The sequence below is a fragment of the Cyprinus carpio genome, chromosome B20 (assembly GCF_018340385.1).
Source record: "Cyprinus carpio isolate SPL01 chromosome B20, ASM1834038v1, whole genome shotgun sequence".
Lineage (NCBI taxonomy): Eukaryota > Metazoa > Chordata > Actinopteri > Cypriniformes > Cyprinidae > Cyprinus > Cyprinus carpio.
In genome coordinates, this window is record NC_056616.1 from 3,216,247 (window position 1) to 3,235,979 (window position 19,733).

General features: G+C 38.6%; 1 pseudogene; it reads right to left on the reverse strand.

Annotated features, from left to right (window-relative positions):
• Positions 1–16,440: 16,440 nt before the first annotated feature.
• LOC122141137 overlaps positions 16,441–19,733 on the reverse strand; it is a 36,492-nt pseudogene continuing 33,199 nt past the window's right edge.

Genomic DNA, 19,733 nt, shown 5'->3' on the forward strand with positions numbered 1-19,733 from the left:
GCTGCCATCTCTGTGGGTTAAACTGAAGCCAAACATAAGTTTATTAGAATCAAGAGTACGCTGCTGACCCTTACAAGTGAGTCACTGCCGTTAAAGCGAAGGTCATTTAGCGAGCTGTCAAAAGCTGAAAGAAATGACCTTGTATCCGACACACTGAATTACAGGCGCTGAAATAACAGAACAGATAGAAAGAGAGAGGAACCGGATTAACAGCTCTCTTTTGTTTGTCTCTCTCCTCTTCTGAGTCATGCGACGCTCAGAGTGAAGTACAGTGACAGGAAGAAGCTTTTCAGTTTATTCGTTCTGCCCACTTCCTTTCGCATAGAACATACAAATAACAAAGCTGAGATACAGACAGATCCCGAGGGCACAACCGCAGGGCTCGAGTGGAGCGCTCGCTATACTTTCCACACTCTGAAACACACGAGTAACTTAGAAAAAATTAAGAGCGGTGAGCTTGTCATTGCTCAACTTAAATGTTTCAGCTGCTATAACTTCATTAGGTGACGTATAAAGATAATGCGACTATAAGTGGCATGCTTAGGAAAATATGAAATAAATCAGACTGAATCAATTACACTGTATGAATCAAACATACAGAAGTAGGATCCAGTTGTGCTGTAGATGTTGTAGTTCCATGATGAACAAATGAACAGCATGACTGGTACCTATCAGTAAATTATTACTGGCTTATTCACTGGACGTTAAGCAAACGTGTGTGAGCTTCTGTTTACCTGGATGTGTTCAGTTACCTGCTCATCATATAGTGATCATGTCTCTTCTGAAGACTTACACTGTGATTAGAAAATAGGTTATACAATGTTAAAATAAATGCGTTTGTTGTTGGGTGAAATTTAGGGTGATGTGTTTGGTAGAACTTTACCGTGAAAAATACGGTAGCAACATTTTAGGTTTTACAGAACTATTTAAATTAACTGATACAATGTTAATATGCAATCCTTTGCAAAAACAGACTGCACTTAAATTGGCCAATTGACATTTGTTTATAAACTAATATTTACAATGTTTAAGTAATGCAAGCATACTGGTGTTGGGAACTACTTTGCTTAAGTCCATGAAGAAAAACCTACTGTATTACGAAAAGCCATTAATAGCATCAATTCAACTCAAACTTCTTATAGATAACAGCAGCACACATTCATGTTGTGATTGAAATTATTGAAGTGATTCACACTACATCAGTAACCACAATCACTGCCTTTAAATAAAGCAACAAGCAGCATAACATCAGTGATGAGCTGTCCATCTTTTACTTAAACACAGGCTCTACTCTCCAGCCCAATGGTTACCCAAAACACAACAGGAAGTTGACTGTTAGGTTTTACAGTATTTTGCTGTTTTTTTTCTTGATTTTACGGTGAAATACCGGCAGCTGTGGTTGCCAGTAATCTACTGTTTTTTACAGTTTGCATTCGTAAATTAAATTAACAGTATATATCTGTTAAAAATACATTTCACAGTGTGTTGTTTTTTTTTTCTTCATCTCACACATTTAACCCCTTTAATTCCACAGCAAAATCCTCAGGTTTAAAGAGCACTTATGTGTGTCCACACTAAAGAGTGTTGAAGTGACATTGAAGCAGTGACGAAGTCAATGAGACAATTAAGTGACTAATTAAATGAGGATTGAGCATTAGTGATGAACACCTGTTAACAAGCAGAATCACTGAAGAAAAGAGAAACAAGAGCAGAGAATCAAAACTTACAGCCAAAGCCAAAGATAAAATCAAATGAAAATAAAACACATTAAATTTATCAAGATCTCAAAAGTGGAGGATTAAAACAACTCCACAACCAACATCACCAGCGTCACTTATTAATAATCAGTTTGACTTTATTTCTGTCACAAAAGCTCTTATTGAGATTTTAGGTAATGTACTTTCATTTGAAGCCACCATAATGGCGACTGGTGTTTGCTTTAGTTGGGTTCTTGGACCTTGACTTTTAAATAAAGGTTTTGCTTTGATTGCTTTTGTTAGCTGTATTTATTTAATCACTGTGTTTATAGCAAACAAAGCATAAAGTATCAATGATCAGCTAAATCCTGTGTTTGTGATGTCAAGACCATCACAATCCAGTCAAATACACTGATCTCACTTAATGTTTAATCTCTTGTTGAGTCTGTGTAATATTACTAATACTCTTGATTTGTACCAGTCATACTACTGAAATCGGTGTGAGACATTTCTAAGCACAATATACACAAATAAAAGTTTTGAGCTATGGCAGGACTTAAACACACACAGACATCAACATTCAGCCTATGAATCTCAACATTGGTGAGAAAATCAAATTAAAATTTCATTGTGCAATTCATGCTGGGTGCCAGTACAAAACTCCCAGCATGCCATTGCACAAATAAAATTTTATTTTCATTGTCACCCATGTTGAGATTCATAGGCTGAATGTTGATCTCTGTGTGTGTTTAAGTCCTGCTATAGTTCAAAACTTTTATTTTAAACATTGTGGCATTATTTTTATTTTTATTAATAGTCACCATTGTTGAGATTCATGTGCTGATTATTGATGTCTCTGTGTGTCTAAACTGTGCTGTAACTCTAAAGGCTTTGTGAATAAAATGTTTTTAAATACCTTCATAATAGTATATCAATTTGTCTTTTAGACTCACACCAGTACCTTAAACAATACAAAATTTATTGACCCATATAAATGAACACTAATTAAAATCAATTAAAATTTTTCCCAGCTTTTCTTGTCATAGCAAATGTTTTTTTACAAACACAGCTACAACAGCAGAGAAAAAATAACATTGCAGGGTCAAGAGCACAACTAACACAACCACTGATCGCCAAAATGGTGAGGTCAAACAAAACACCATACAATATTCAATACATTATAAACCTCTGTTAATTCTCAAATAATTTTTGTAGATATATGACAGAAATAAAGTCAAACTGGTTAGTAATGAGTGAAGCTGGTAATGCTGTTTGTGGAGTTGTTTAATCCTCCTCTGCTGTTTTATTTCGGTTAATTTCATCTAAGGCTGTGGCTGAAGTCAGTTGTAGCTTCATTTCTTGCTCTTTCCTTTAGTGATTGTGCTTGATAACAGCAGCTGTTGATCAGTGTCTGAATTCACTAGTTTGTGTTCATTCTCTCTGTCAGGTGGACTCTATTAGTAAACTCATGTAGGGACTAGTGAATGAGGGTGTAGGGTGTGATTTCAGACACAGTCTCTGTGTTGAATCTGAGGCTACTTTCTCGAAAACAAAGGTTAGATCTATTACAGTTATTCACCGTATATTGTAAGGAAACTTACTGTTAACCATTTAACAGGTTTTTACTGTGGTATTTTTACAGTCTTTTACTGTTAAAATCACAGTCATTTTTTACAGTGTAGATTAAACTGCTGCATATGAACTTTTTGAAGCTCAAAAATCTTGATTGCATGGACTGTCAGTGGATGAAAAAAATGATTATAGAGATTATGTGGTCAGTATGAATCGATATTCCATTCGTGTCTGAAAGCTGACCCGCTAAACTGCTTCATCCTAGAAAAGTGCACTGCTTGGATTTATTGGTCTGTAGTCTTCAACAAAATTATAGTTGTAGAAAAATCAGAAATAATTGTTCACTCTTTCTTTAATTTGTTTTGTACCACCGAGCAAAACTTACTGATAATCCACAAAAATCTGTAGAGCAACAGTGAGCATCTTAGAGAAACATCAATGAACTTCATTTTTCATTTTAAGAGGGTCTTCGCACACATCAATTATCCCAATACATGATGAACTTCTTGTTATTTCTTTGACCTTTGGTGTCAGCTCAATGTTGATGTGTTTTTGATAAATTAAAGCTCATCATTAAGCTTTTGAGATAATAGTCAGGGAGAGAAAGGAGGGACATTAGTCACTTTCCTCCCCCTTCATGTCTTCAAGTACCGCTGATGTAGTTCAGTTCACCAAACCAAAAACCTGAGCGCACATGCTGATCTCAGCAAAACCATAGATAAGCAACAGTATCATTGAAAAACTTTTTATTTTGAATTAATTTTTAAAGGGGTGTAATGTTGCTATTTGAGCATAAACAATATCTGCAAAGTTACGAAGCTGAAAGTTCAATGCAAACGGAGATGTCGTCTCTTAAAATTCTGGCAGTTTAATGACTACAAAAATGGCTGTAAATGAGTTACTTCCCAGGGTCGTGACGTAACAAACCCAGATAAAACCGGAAAAGGCAGCAAAGGGGGCGAGGCCTGCACTGCTTTAAAGGAGAGGAAGAGAAAACTAGAGGTGCACAGAAAAATCTATTCATAAATGAATTGCGATTCTCTCTTCTAACAATTCTAATGGATTCACAAGTTTCAAAATCAATGTTCTTAAGCAGAGGTTCTTAATCCTGTTCCTCGTGTCGCCCTGCTCTGCATCTCTCTCTCTCTCTCTCTCTCTCTCTCTCTCTCTCTCGCTCTCATTCAGCTCAGCTCCAACAATAAACTGTTCCATTTATACACTTATTTTCACATAGCTATGAGAAGCATTAAACATTGATGCGCGTGCAGTTGCCGTACTGTATTAAGGCTTTAATCAGGATAAAACTGTATATTAAAAGCTAACATAAGCAGTAGCATTTACAGATAACAGCATATCTAAAAGTATGAGACAACAACAAACAAAAAAACATAGGGCTACCATACCTTTAAAAGCCGTTCTTGCACAGGTTCTGCATGATCCTCTTCAATAATATCCTCTGCTTCTCAATCGGGCTCAAACTGATAAGCGATATTGACGACGCCGTTGTTTACAATACAACCGGAGCACATGCGCTGGGGTGAGGGCCGGGACGTTTAGAGGCGGTTTAGCCAATCACAAAACACTGGACTAGCTAACCAATCAGAGCCCATCACCTGTTTCTGAGGGAGGGGCTTCATAAAAGTAGGAAATGATCAGCGCGTTTCTCAAAGAAAGGACAGAGCAGTGTGGAATAAAGGTAAATTATGTGAAAAATAATGCGTTTTTTTTAATTGAAGCATTAACATAGACTGCACCCCATAAACACAATCAAGCCTAGAAAAAACAGTGAACAACCCCTTTAATATTTTTCTCCATTTGAAGTTTTTAGTAATTTTGTTGTGTGTTTTTGTCATCCCTTTCTTTGCTATTAAGTTCTCTATTTTGTGTAACCAGACAAAATGTTGCCAAAGTGATTTCAATCTGGACTGAGAACTGAAATGAGAAAACTAGCTTTGCTGATTGTATTTTAGATAGAGCTTTGCGATAAATCGATAGCGATAATTATCGTGATATAATTTTCTTTGATAAAACTATATTAAGAGTTTGATACATGTTTCATATAAAGTTTATCTGCCAAAAGCGGAATGAAACAGCACGACTCATTAGAAGCTCGCTCGGCTCAAAGTTCAAATGACAGCGCAGTGGTTGCAAGCTTCACTAGAGCAGATGTGTTACTCGCTGATGAGACTCGGTCACGCGACACTAAACAGAGCTGTGAGATCCCGTGTGAAGTGCTGGAATTCAGAGAAGAACACAAATGAATCTGTGATATAAACTAGTTTAGAGCCAGACAAAACAACGCTGACAAACAGAAGAAACACTGTGCACAAGTGAGAAGACTTTTCAATCTACAAATCACCATCATTTAACACTAACTGCACTATGGTATTGTGTCAGAAATGTGGGTATTCATGTTGAATTTTATTATATTATTAATGTAGACATGAATTAAATATATTAAAGGAGTAATGGCATATACTTACAGTATTTATTTGTGCATTTAGCCTATACTAAATGTATTTAGACTAAGGTTTTTTATACAAATACCTTGAAACCATATATGATACATTTTTACCATGGTATTTAGGTGTGCTATATGTGTGGTTTTAACTGTGGTCATCATGATCTAAATGTTTGCTACTTTGGAAGACACTGTGGTTAATTTTTTATAAATCTTAAACAATCAGAATAATTAAATTTCACCATATAAAAATGAAGTTGCAACAATTTTTATAGATGTTACTGATTTTGATTATGAACATAAAATTACATCTGCATCCTAACTCAAGCTACTACTACAATCAAATGTGCATTTCTAAGAGACAAAAATATATATATTATTAACATTGTCAGGCAACACAAACCTGTTTCTTGATTTGAAACCATATTATACTCATTAGAACATGCACAAACTAAGAAATCTAATTTTCAATCAAAAGATATTTATTTTGTTAAGGAAAAATGACTAGAAATGTGTAAAGAATTCAAAAACGTGAAGAGTTTGTCATGTTCTGGTCTGGTTTCTACAGCTTTAACTTTGAAGCAAAAAATCTGCCTTTAAACTGTGAAAACTGTGTCATTCATTGTGATAATTATTAATATGGACTGATATGAAAAACTAATTATTGTGATAATGTTTTTGGCCATATTGCCCAGCCCTTATTTCAGTCTGCCATCATGTAAAATGAGGAGCATCTATAAACTGCAGCTGTTTAAATAAGACTTCTCTTTTGTTAGAAGATGTAGCAAAGCATTTTGTCAGTGTTGCTCTCTTTTGTCATGTAACCAGCAACTAATGAGCCTTTTATATAAGTATACATGATCACAGGACTTGTTTCAAAATTACTGGGCAAGCTCTTGTCTTATTTGGATGTTTCATTTATGGTTTGCATTTGGTACTGTGGGGTGGAGGGTTTGGATGTGTTTTTGGTTTATGTCTTTTTTTTTTTTAATGGGTTGTTTTAATGTGTGTGTTGTACCCAATACCTAATAATACCTTGTACCCTGTTTAAATGGGTTAAATGTGAATTGGGCTGAGACGCTGAACTGTACTGTAGTAGAGCTTTCACAGGAAAACTGTTTTATTTTAATTTAAAAATCCCCACATGGGAGCTTTCTCTGTTTAGCCTGAGGAGTAATATTCCATCAGAAAGAGGAATTAAACAGACTGCGTGAATACAAAACCAAAAGCATTTATCATCCTTTCACTCCTGGCTGGAATTCTGATTCAAACATGACAAGCGGCTCAAACCCGTGCATTTTGAGCTTTTTTGAAGCACACTTTGTAATTACTGTACTTCAAAGATCACAATCAATATTAGTGTCACCACTGTTAAGTTTTAAATGAGGAAAAAAATAGCCTTGACTTTGAGGAAGGACAGGGTTTTCACTCCCAGTCCTCACGGTGTGACTTCATCTTGAGGATATTTCATTTGAGTATCACTTGATTCCCGATTAGGTTACAGTGTTTGGTGCTAATTTAATGTTCTATATATTGGACAGATGGGTTGAATATTGGTGGGCTTTACTATGCTGGAGGTCTGGACTCCAGCTGACTGAAGACACAATGACTTTCCAAAAAGACACAAAATCTCCAGGCTCAAAATTTGACCTCGGAAAGGAGATTTGATTTAGGGAGTCACCATATGTTAATAAATGCTCAACAGCTCTCATCAGGAAACGATCTGATGAGGCACATATGGTATGATATTGATCTGTGTCGTGTCGGCTCGTTACTGCATTTATGGTTTGACTTTGAAGGAAATAATTAAAACACCCTTAACTTTACCCAAGAAAGCCAATGAGAATCATTGTAAGACAGGAGAACAGCAGACATTACCAGTGTTTTGGCTTTACCAAAGTTTAAGTTCATGGTATTGTGTTTTGCAAGAACAACTGCAAGTAGTCAGACTGTAATATTTTGTGAAATATTTTGTGCTGATTACATCTGTCTGGAGCATAAGTCTCCCCTGACAGTCAACAAATCATATGGTTCCTCTAGCTTCAGTCTGCAGAGCAGATAGTCCACGGGACTTTAAAGGTGCGTTCATATAAGGACTAAAGGCATCACAAAGGCTTGTTAACAGTAGTTTCTTCTATTTGTGTTGTATTTCAAGTCTTCTGAAGTCATATGATAAACAGGCTGAAATTAAAGTCATCATTCACTGATAATCTTTTCTTCAAATCAGATGTGTAGGATTTCAGTGAAGGGGTTTGTTCACGAGATACTTGAACACCAGTGGCAATTGATGATACTGGCATCCACTCGCCACTGGTTCCATATTTGGGGTTGAGAGCCAAAGACTCTGTCTGTCGAGGGTCGTCTGAAGTCTTTCTGTCAATCATAACCAGCGAGCGACGAGAGGAGGTCAGAGCGCACAACGGCCGTCAGACTTTTACTGTGATCTGATCTGACACGTCTCAGTAAAGTCCTGATCATATATCCAGCGTCCTCTCTCAATACAATCCGGCCTTTCTAATAAAAAATCTGCTCCAGCAGGTGCCATGCTGATCCATGACCAGCTCCTGATGGTGACTATATTCTGAACGAGATTGAAAAAGAGGTAGATCTTGGTGCAGCAAGGCAGGACAGGGTTCATTTTGAGGGTTTTTGATACCTCTTATAACCTTGTACCTTTTTATGTCTGGGCTTACTCTCTGACACTATGATTCATCAGTGCACAGTTTTTCTTAAAGACCCCATTAGACTATTTCAGCTTACGATATCAAGTTATCAAAAATGCCCCAAGACGCTGCATGATCTCAGACATTAAAAAAATCTCATGACCATTGTCTGCACAATCCTGACGGGATGTGTTCCTTTATTTGATTATTCTGTTTTACTTAAAATGGGTTTCACACGTCTTACAAGAGCTGGGAAGAGCTTTTACTGCCAATCAGTCATTTAAAAAAAACGAAAAATGAAAATATAAACACTGGCATTCAGTAATTCATTCAATGAGCCCATTTATGTAATTCTGCAAGAAGAAAAGAGAAGTTACATGACTTCAAACAGAGCAATTTAGAGCCTTCATTGAGATATTTTCTTTTCCATTTTCTAGCACAGTGTTGAGGGACAATGAAGGTTTGTTTGACGTAGCAGTCTCCCGCATCCCACCGTGCTCTGAAGTGTCTGATCAGAAGAATTAGGATGCTGACTCACCTTGAGTTTGTGAGGTCTGTAAACATGTGATAGTTTACACAACAATCTGTGGGATGTTGCTGTAATTGGAACCGGGAGTTACACAACATCTGGTGGGTTGCTGTTATTGATAGTCATAACATGGATATTGTTTGATGGGTTGTTTTATTTGTCTGATCATGTTACACATCACGGCTGCACGTTCTCCATAGAAATACAATCGCTCGTAACATGGTTTCTACAGCTTTAACTTTGAAGCAAAAATCTCCATATAAACTGGCAACACTGTGTCATCCATTGTGATATATTTAATGGCTGAAGGAAAAACTAATTATTGTGATAGTTTTTGGCCATATTGCCCCATGGCCCTTTTTCATTCCTGCCATCATGTAAATGAGGAGCATCTATAAAACTGCACGTCTGTTTTAAATCAGACTTCTCTTTTGTTAGAAGATGCTTCATAAAGCATGTTGTCAGTGTTGCTCTCTCTATGTCCTGTATAACAGCAACATAAGTGAGCCTTTTATATAAGTATACATGATCACAGGACTTGTTTCAAAATTACTGGGCAAGCTCTTGCTTCTCTGATGTAGGATGTTGCATTTATTGGTTTTGCATTTGGGCTACTGCAATGGGGTGGAGGGTTTTTGGATTTGTTTTTTTGGTTTATGTCTTTGTTTTTGTTTTAATTAATGGGTTGTTTTATTCAGCTGTGGTGTTGTACCCAATACCTAATAATAACCCTTGTACCCTGTTAAATGGGTCTAAAATTGTGAATTGGGCTGAGCGCTTGAACTGTACTTAGTAAGCTTCAACAGGAAAACTGTCTTTATTTAAATTTAAATATAATCCCACACTGGGAGCTTTTCTCTGTTTTAGCCTGAGGATAGCATATCCATCCAGAAAGAGGAATTTAAACCAGACTGCGTGGAATACAAACCAACAAGCATTTTATCATCCTTTTCACTTCCTGGCTGGAATTCTAGTTTCGATTCACATGACAAGACCTTCTCAAACCCCGTTGCCATTTTGAACGTCACTTTTTCTGAATCACACTATTGTAATTGACTGATACTTGTCCAAAGATCAACAAAATCCAATATTCCCGTGTCACCACTATTTAAGTTTTTTAAAACAGGGAGGACCAAAATGGCCTTGCCTTTGGAGGAAGGACAGGTTTTCAACTTCCCATCCTCAGGTTGTGACTTCACGCTTGAGGATATTTCATTTTGAGTATCACTTGATTCCCGGTGGTTACAGTGTTTTGGTGCTAATTTCTAATGTTCTACTAATATATTTGGCCAGATGGGTTCAATATTGGTGGCTTTTTACTATGCTTGAGGTCGGACCTCCAGCTGATCTGAAGCCCCACGGACTTTCCAAAAAGACAACAAAAGCTCCAGGATCGAAAAAGTTGCCCCTCGTAAAGTGAGATTTGATTTTTAGGATCACCATATGTTAATAAATGCTCACACAGCTTCTTCATCCATACACGACTCTGATGATGCACCTATGGTATGATATGAATCCAGTTACTGGTCGTGGTCGGCTCGTTTACTACTGCATTGTATGGTTTTGACTTTTGAAGGACAGAAGTAAAAAAACACCCCTAACTTTACCCAAGAAAGCCAATGAGAATCATTGTAAGACAGGAGAACAGCAGACATTACCAGTGTTTTGGCTTTACCAAAGTTTAAGTTCATGGTATTGTGTTTTGCAAGAACAACTGCAAGTAGTCAGACTGTAATATTTTGTGAAATATTTTGTGCTGATTACATCTGTCTGGAGTCATAAGAAGTCCCTAGACAGTCAACCAATCAATCATATGGTTTCCTCTAGCTTTCAGTCTGCCTAGCAGAATAAGTCCACTGGACGTTAAAGGTGCGTTCCATATAAGGACTAAGAGCATCTACAAAGGCTTTGTTACCAGTAAGTTTTCCTTCTCTATTTGTGTTTGTAGTTTCACGTCCAGTTTCTTCTATTTGTGTTGTATTTCAAGAATTAAAGTCATCATTCACTGATAATCTTTTCTTCAAATCAGATGTGTAGGATTTCAGTGAAGGGGTTTGTTCACGAGATACTTGAACACCAGTGGCAATTGATGATACTGGCATCCACTCGCCACTGGTTCCATATTTGGGTTGAGAGCCAAAGACTCTGTCTGTCGAGGGTGTCTGAAGTCTTTCTGTCAATCATAACCAGCGAGAGAGAGAGAGAGGTCAGAGCTCAAACGGCCGTCAGACTGTTTACTGTGATCTGATCTGACACGTCTCAGTAAAGTCTGATCATATCCAGCGTCCTCTCTCAATACATCCGGCCTTTCTAATTAAATCTGCTCCAGCAGGTGCCATGCTGATCATGACCAGCTCCTGAGGTGACATATATTCTGAACGAGATTGAAAAAAGAGGTAGATCTTGGTGCAGCAAGGCAGGACAGGGTCATTTTGAGGTTTTTGACTCTTATACTTACTTTATGTCCTGGTCTTACTCTGAATGATTCATCAGTGCAAGTTTTTCTAAAGAAATTAGACTATTTCAGCTTACGATATCAAGTTATCAAAATGCACGCTGAATCAGACATTAAAAATCTCATGACATGTCTGCACAATCCTGACGGACAGTTTGATTTATTCTGTTAAAATGGGTTTCAGTCTACAAGAAGAGCTTTTTACTGCCAATCAGTCATTTAAAAAAAAGAAAAAGAAAAATAACACTGGCATTCAGTAATTCATTCAATGACCATTTATGTAATTCTGCAAGAAAAGAGAAGTTACATGACTTCAAACAGAGCAATTTAGAGCCTCATTGAGATATTTTCTTTTCATTTCTAGCCAGTGTTGAGGGAAATGAAGGTTTGTTTGAGCAGTCTCCAGCACCAGTGCTCTGAAGTGTCTGCCAGAATTAGGATGCTGACTCCTTGAGTTTGTGAGGTCTGTAACATGTGATAGTTACACAACATCTGGTGGGTTGCTGTAATTGACCGTTCACAGGGAGCTTGATTGACAGGTGATCTGACTAATCAGACAATGGGGATATATGTCTAGATATGTCTCCGTCTACGACGCGCTCACCCTGCTATCCTGCCATCTGCCCAACAGCTAACTAAGGACGGCCCGTCTCCATAGAAATACATGTTACAACGGGGTAAAAAAAAAAAAATAGAACTGAATTGAAACTTTTTCAATACACCCTAAAATACTACAAATGTTGCAGGGTTGAGCGGTGCCTGTTGTGCGGCTGCCACAAGTAAGGAGTTCCTTTAAAGTACTTACATTTTGCATATCAGAAAAGCACCTGGTCATGCCCCGGGCAGCTGTATGCCATGGCTCGACAAAGCACTTAATTAACAAAATAACTGAAGTGTTGAAATAGAATAAAATAATATTTTAAAATGTGTGCTCTTATTTTCTGTAAGACCGAAATCTTGTGGATCTTCCTTTCTCGTCCCCAGTCGTGTGCTGGTATGGCACCATGCACATGTGCACTTATCTGATTTCAATGCAACTAACCTCACGTCGCTTCATGGCGTTTTCGTTTTAATATTGAATGTGGCTTTACTGCAAAAAGACGGTCACTGCGACACTCTGCAGTGATGAAACTATGGCACCATGTGCTTTTTAAACCATTTTCATGGGTTTCACATTATACAGGTGCTGGTCATATAATTAGAATATCATCAAAAAGTTGCAAGAAAATTACAATATAACTTGACCAATACAAAGAAAGGATTTTTAGAAATCTTGGCCAACTGAAAAGTATGACCATGAAAAGTATGAGCATGTACAGCACTCAATACTTAGTTGGGGCTCCTTTTGCCCGAATTACTGCAGCAATGCGGCGTGGCAAGGAGTCGATCAGTCTGTGGCACTGCTCAGGTGTTATGAGAGCCCAGATTGCTCTGATAGTGGCCTTCAGCTCTTCTGCATTCTTGGGTTTGGCATATCGCATCTTTCTTTTCACAATACCCCATAGATTTTCTATGGGGTTAAGGTCAGGCGAGTTTGCTGGCCAATTAAGAACAGGGATACCATGGTCCTTAAACCAGGTACTGGAAGCTTTGGCACTGTGTGCTGGTGCCACGTCCTGTTGGAAAATGAAATCTGCATCTCCATAAAGTTGGCCAGCAGCAGGAAGCATGAAGTGCTCTAAAACTTCCTGGTATACAGCTGTGTTGACCTTGGACCTCAGAAAACACAGTGGACCAACACCAGCAGATAACATGGCACCCCAAACCATCACTGAAGCTGACTGTGGAAACTGTACACTGGACCTCAAGCAACGTGGATTGTGTGCCTCTCCTCTCTTCCTCCAGACTGTGGGACCCTGATATCCAAAGGAAATGCAAAATTTACTTTCATCAGAGCACATAACTTTGGACCACTCAGCAGCAGTCCTGTCCTTTTTGAAGCGAGACGCTTCTGACGCTGTCTGTTGTTCAAGAGTGGCTTGACACAAGGAATGCGAAGCTGAAACCCATGTCTTGCATATGTCTTTGTGTTGTGGTTCTTGAAGCACTGACTCCAGCTGCAGTCCACTCTTTGTGAATCTCCCCCACATTTTTGAATGGGTTTTGTTTCACAATCCTGTCCAGGGTGCAGTTATCCCTATTGCTTTTACACTTTTTTTCTACCACATCTTTTCCTTCCCTTCGCTTCTCTATTAATGTGCTTGGACACAGAGCTCTGTGAACAGCCAGCCTCTTTTGCAATGACCTTTTGTGTCTTGCCCTCCTCTTGCAAGGTGTCAATGGTCGTCTTTTGGACAACTGCCAAGTCAGCAGTCTTCCCCATGATTTTCCTTAGTTGTCAGTTATAATTATCAAAATTAAAAGAAATAAACATTTGAAATATATCAGTCTGTGTGTAATGAATGAATATATTATACAAGTTTGACTTTTTGAATGGAATTAGTGAAAGAAATAAACTTTTTGATGATATTCTAATTATATGACCAGCACCTGTAGTTTTGAATGGGGAAAAAGGCAACGCTCAATATGGCTGCTCAATCGTAGGAAGACCAGCCTTCTGAATGAAAGAGGCAATCGCTAATTGGTAAAGTCAGCGCATCACTGCAGCTGCAGTTAGAAGTCCCAGTTCCTATAGAAACAGTCAGCGTTCTGAGACGTGCTCTTAGGACTGCGCATGCGCACTGGCTGATCTCGCCTGTAAAATAAAAAAGATGGCCGCCGAGTGACATGACTTGTGTCAAAAAAACTTTGATTTAACCCATCCAAGTGCACACATACAGCAATGAGTAGTGAACACACACCTGGAACAGTGGGCATTTGCTCCAGCACCCAGTGAGGAACTGTGGGGTCGGTGCTTTGCTTAAGGGCACATCAGTCGTGGTTAATGAAGGTTGAAGAGGGCGCTGTACATTCACCCCACCTGCACCAACTGCAGCTACTCCGACTCGAACCCACAACCTTCAGATTACTCTCTAACCATTAGGCCACTGCTGCCCCTACTTCTAGTGGATAAACAAAGCAGCAGTTGTGGCCTAATGGTTAGAGAGTTATCCGATATTAAAAAGTCAAGGTCAACAGTCAGGGGGTGAGAGGTTAACATTTACAATAAAAAATCTTTTACCTCTCAATAAGGGCCACCATAATCTTGATGTACAATCAACAAGGCATGTATAATCCTTAATTAAACTAAGGTTCAATTAAAAAGAAATGTATGATATTACGCTGTACCTGTATTGGACAGTTAATGGATGGATGGTTGATTCAGCTGCAGACATGGGATTTAATTCGACACAATCCTCACATTGCATTATGGATATTTTCTAGCTGTTGAGTGTACATCGGTTGTACACTTGTTGTTGCGGTGCATGGGATTGAATAAGTGCACTCAGTAATGTCCACTATGGTCTCAGACAGCACTACAAATGGCTGTTCCCTCAAAAAAATTCAATTTCAGACACAGCCAAGGTCTTATTATTGGGAGATACGAGGGTCCGTGGCTCTACCATTGGAGAAAGCTAACAGTCAACTTGGGTCACACGTGCCTTGATAACTAATTGCATCACAACCTTGACGCCTTTGAATTTCAATCAGAATTGTGCAACAGTTGGTGGCTGTTTACGGATACCAGGAATGAATGATAAGGGCCGTAAACTGAAAAAGTAAATTGTTTTATGGCAGACATGTTGAAGATTAGCAGAAAGGCAGTCAATTCTTTAAATGATAAGAGGAAATTCATGTAGGTTTGGAACAACTTGAGGATGAATAAATAGACATTTTTGGGTGTAGTATCTCTTTCATTTTTCCTCCATTTAATTTAGGTTACAGCTCAATCCAGACCAACAGAGTGCAACTTTATGGGCTTTTGTTTGCCATTCTGAGGGTAATCAAAAACAGAAGAAAAGTTACTTAAAAAAAAAAAAAAAATAAATTTGGTTTAAGAACCTCTAAATCTAGAAAGACGTCAGACCAGTTTAAGTATGCAAATTCCAGAATTACATAGTTTTAATTAAAAAGCATTATGTCATTACTCATGTTATAACATTTTAAATTTCATACATTTTGACATGTAATATGTCCAGTAAGTATAAGATATTCACACTGTTGTATGTATTCATGTCTGTAAGATGTGGTTCTTAGTTTGGTGAGTACTGCTGACTTGACTGATTCACTCACAAACCATACATTATTTAAAGCGGTCATGAACTGAGAAACTAAAAATCTCTTGAACTTTTGACATATAAGAGGTCATGGTACTATAAAACCATCCTGTTAGTTTCAGAACTCAAAACTTTGTCATTAGTCTAAAAACGGGACAGAAAATAGCCTATTACTACTTAATTGTTTCTTGATGTAAAAATCTTGATAACATTATAAGTGGACCTCAGAGAACAGTACAAAATAAAAAATAAATAACACAAAGGCAGTTCATGACCCCTTTAAGAACTTTTATCATTATTATTATTACAAAATATGCATTATATTTCCAAACTTCAATGCTGCTATGAGTTTTACGAGCCAGCTGATGCCGCTGTGGTCGATACTCCGGGATTTTGTATCCAGGGAAAAGCCTCGGAGCTTCATGAAGCTTTATTTCGCTATTTCTCGTAGATCCGACGCAGTGACCAGCTTTATTCGTTTCGACGACTCGTTTTTCGCGTCGCGTTTGAGGAGAAAGGGCCTCTGAGTTATAAGTAACGTTATATTATAAGCGTTATATTATATTATAAACGAACGTCTAGGGGCGTATGACATTACGTCTGATTGTGTTTTGTTTTTTTCACTTTACCTGAATAAGCCAACATCATTTGAGCTAATGTAGCACAACTCTGCGCAGTTTAATAACCATTATAATAATAATAATAGAGATGTGCACTGAACTCAACGGAGCCCTCCACGTCACACGCAGGGAGCCGGTTCACACGAGCTTCCGGTATCCACGGTCAAACCACAGTGAATCACGGGATACGAGTTTTTGCCCCATTCATGACATCACAAAAGGCGTTGGATTAAAAGTTTTTGCCCCATTTTTTTGATCAATTAATGACATCACAAAAGGCGTTGGATTAAACTACATCTCCCACAAAAAGCCTCTCCTCATTCAGCCCAGGTTGTCTGATGAGTGACCTTCGGCTCTTCTTAGGTGTTGGGTCTGGCGTATGCATGTCTTTCCTCTTCACTATTACCTGTAGATTTTTCTCTTGGGGTTGGGTCAGGCGGTTGCTCTGGCCAGTGGGAACAGGGGACCATGGTCCTTGGAAGCCAGGTGCTGGTAGCTGGCACTCTGTGTTAACGGGGCCAAGTCCTCGTATCTGACTCTGCGTTGACCTTGGACTATCAGAAACACAGTGGTTCCACAACCAGCAGATGAACATGGCGGCAAACCAGCCCTGGACTGTTGAAACTTTGCACTTGGACCTCGAAGCAGCGTATGGGATTGTGTGCCTCTCCTCTCTTCCTCCAGACTCTGGGACCCTTATATCCAAAGGAAATGCAAAATTTACTTTCATCAGAGCACATAACTTTGGACCACTCAGCAGCAGTCCAGTCCTTGACACAAGGAATGCGACAGCTGAAACCCATGTCTTGCATACATCTGTGCGTAGTGGTTCTTGAAGCACTGACTCCAGCTGAAGTCCCACTCTTTGTGAAATCTCCCCCCACATTTTTGATTGGGTTTTTGTTTCACAATCCTCTCCAGGGTGCGGTTATCCCTACTGCGTTGTACACTTTTTTTCTACCCACATCTTTGTTTTTTCTTTTCTTTCCCTTCGCCACTCTATTTATGTGCTTGGACACAGAGCTCTTTGAACAGCCAGCCTCTTTTGCAATGACCTTTTGTGTCTTGCCCTCCTTGTGTAAGGTGTCAATTGTCATCTTTTGGACAACTGCCAAGTCAGCAGTCTTCCCCATGATTGTGTAGCCTACAGAACTAGACTGAGAGATTTAAAGGCTTTGCAGGTGTTTTGAGTTAATTGACTGAATAGAGCGTGGCACCAGGTGTCTTCAATATTGAACCTTTTCACAAAATTCTAATTTTCCAAGATACTGAATTTGGGATTTTCCTTAGTTGTCAGTTATAAACATCAAAATTAAAAGAAATAAACATTTGAAATATATCAGTCTGTCTGTAATGAATGAATATAATATAAAAGTTTCACTTTTTGAATGGAATTAGTGAAATAAATCAACTTTTTGATGATATTCTAATTATATGACCAGCACCTGTATTGTTGGCTCGGAAAATATGTAAATGTGCATGCGCAGTAGCCGCAGCTGTATCCCTTCTAGCCTTAACCACAAATCAGACAGTGAGAAGATTAACTTCGGTGGACTTAAACTTGAAAAATGGTGTGTTCCACCGTTGAAATAAAACACTTTCTGATGTTCGTTCATGTTCATTTCATGCTTTAAGTGTTTAAGGTGTTTGAACTGAGGCAATACAGCGATCTGTCTGTCACAACACTAAAAAGCCACAAAGCAGTATTTATTGTTTTTTTATCTTTATATTTGAAATGAGTTTTTTTTATGGATGGTAGTTGTGAGACCTTATTTCATATAAGAAGTAACCTGCTCTGTCTTGTCTGTCGGTGTGTTGTCAGTTTCCTCTTTGTTCTGTGATGTATTATTTATTGTTTGATGAGTTGGTGTGTTGTTTTGTAGTGTGATTGTTTGTCGGGGATAGCAACAGTAACTAAGGAGGGCAGGTCTTTGCTAACAGTCAGTTGCTGTCTTGAGCGTCATTGCTCCAGTCTGGCCAGCTTCTCTGGCCCCTTTGACACCCTGCTTGACCGAGGGTCAAACACGAGTGCCCTCGCCGCTCAGAGCCCCATAGAAGAGCAGGTCTGTGGGTCTGTTTCCGTCAGGAGTGTTTAGTGTCGTCGCTGCAACACTCTGAATGCAGTCAGCTCTCATATTTAACCCCTCAGTGCAGTGATTCACAGACAAGAGTACATGCAGGGAATATATATACTCTATCAAGCTGCTGTATCATATTTATTATGCAAATTTCTAAGGCCCCTAAACAATAAAAACCTGTTGCTCACAATCTACAAAATCTTCTGTCGTCCGATTGATAGTTCATACTTTTAGTATAAGTGTACAAACATGTAAATTGCCTTTTAGTTTAATTTTGTATCAAGTAAAAAGCCTTTTAGTTTAATTTTGTAAATATATAGTTTGAGTTAGTTTTTTTTGTGTATATTTACTTAGAACTTTCTGGACAGAAGCAGCCTGGCTTTACTTGATTGCCTATGAATCATTTTTTAGAAAAATCAGTGAGTCTTAAAGGAGCCATGTGTAATGTCTGGCAAAAAAATCAAGTCATACTCCACATTCCATACCAGATGGGGGCAGTATGCCTCAATAAAGTGAATTGGTCTACTCTAGAGTAACAAACGAGAAACGGCATAGTCTCTATGCTCCGCCCCTACCTTCACAACAACCCTAGAGCCATAGCCGAAGCCTAAGAGGACGTTTTGCCTCCAGAGGAACGTTGGGTGATGTCAAGTGATTTTAAAACATGACATCTTCAAGCTACTCCCCCTTCACCTTTACCAGTGAATATGTTCATATTCGTTTTGTTCATATTACATGTTGAGTTGTATATACACATTATTTGAATTAAATTAATTTGACAAACAGCATTCTGTCAACATCATTGGTCAACATCAGACAGCTGATGTTGACCAAGCTAGCGCCAACCAACGTAACCAGAGCCTGCCAACTCTCAAGCATTCACCGTGAGACACACGCAATTGACTCTTTTCACACACGCTTTCAAAAACTTTGACCGCTCTGAATATAGTGAGTGAGTGCGCGCGCGGCCGGGCGCTCTCTCTCTCTCTCGGTTCATTATCATCGAAGACATTTCAAGCTTCTTAGGTAATGTTACATTTTAGCATCAGCTTGGTAGAGACGGGCTTTGGTAGATAACAGGTGAAAACCGGATCGGGATCTGTGGGTAAGTTATAGCTAGCTAACTATCAAACGCAGCTACGGTTAGCCATCGCTAACATTAGCACGTTTATCGAACATCCTTCGATACATTTCTATGTTATAACTTCCCGAAAAAAAAATACGCAAACATATAAAACAAACTTCTAGCGAAATACTAACAGCATTTTACTTACCAATCCAAAAGAAATGTTGCAAGTTCGGAGTCAAAGCTCATTTCTTTCAAGTCCATCAGTTGTCTCCAGCGATGGAAAGCAGTGCCGATGTTTACTCTGGTTCGGCTCCTTTTCTTATCGGATTTGATTTGTGATTTCCGAGCGCGGTTGCTTGACATCAGGTTCAAGTACGCCCACAAGCCGTGCGAGTTATTCGTGTATTGCAGGTTGGCTGGTGGTTATGTTGC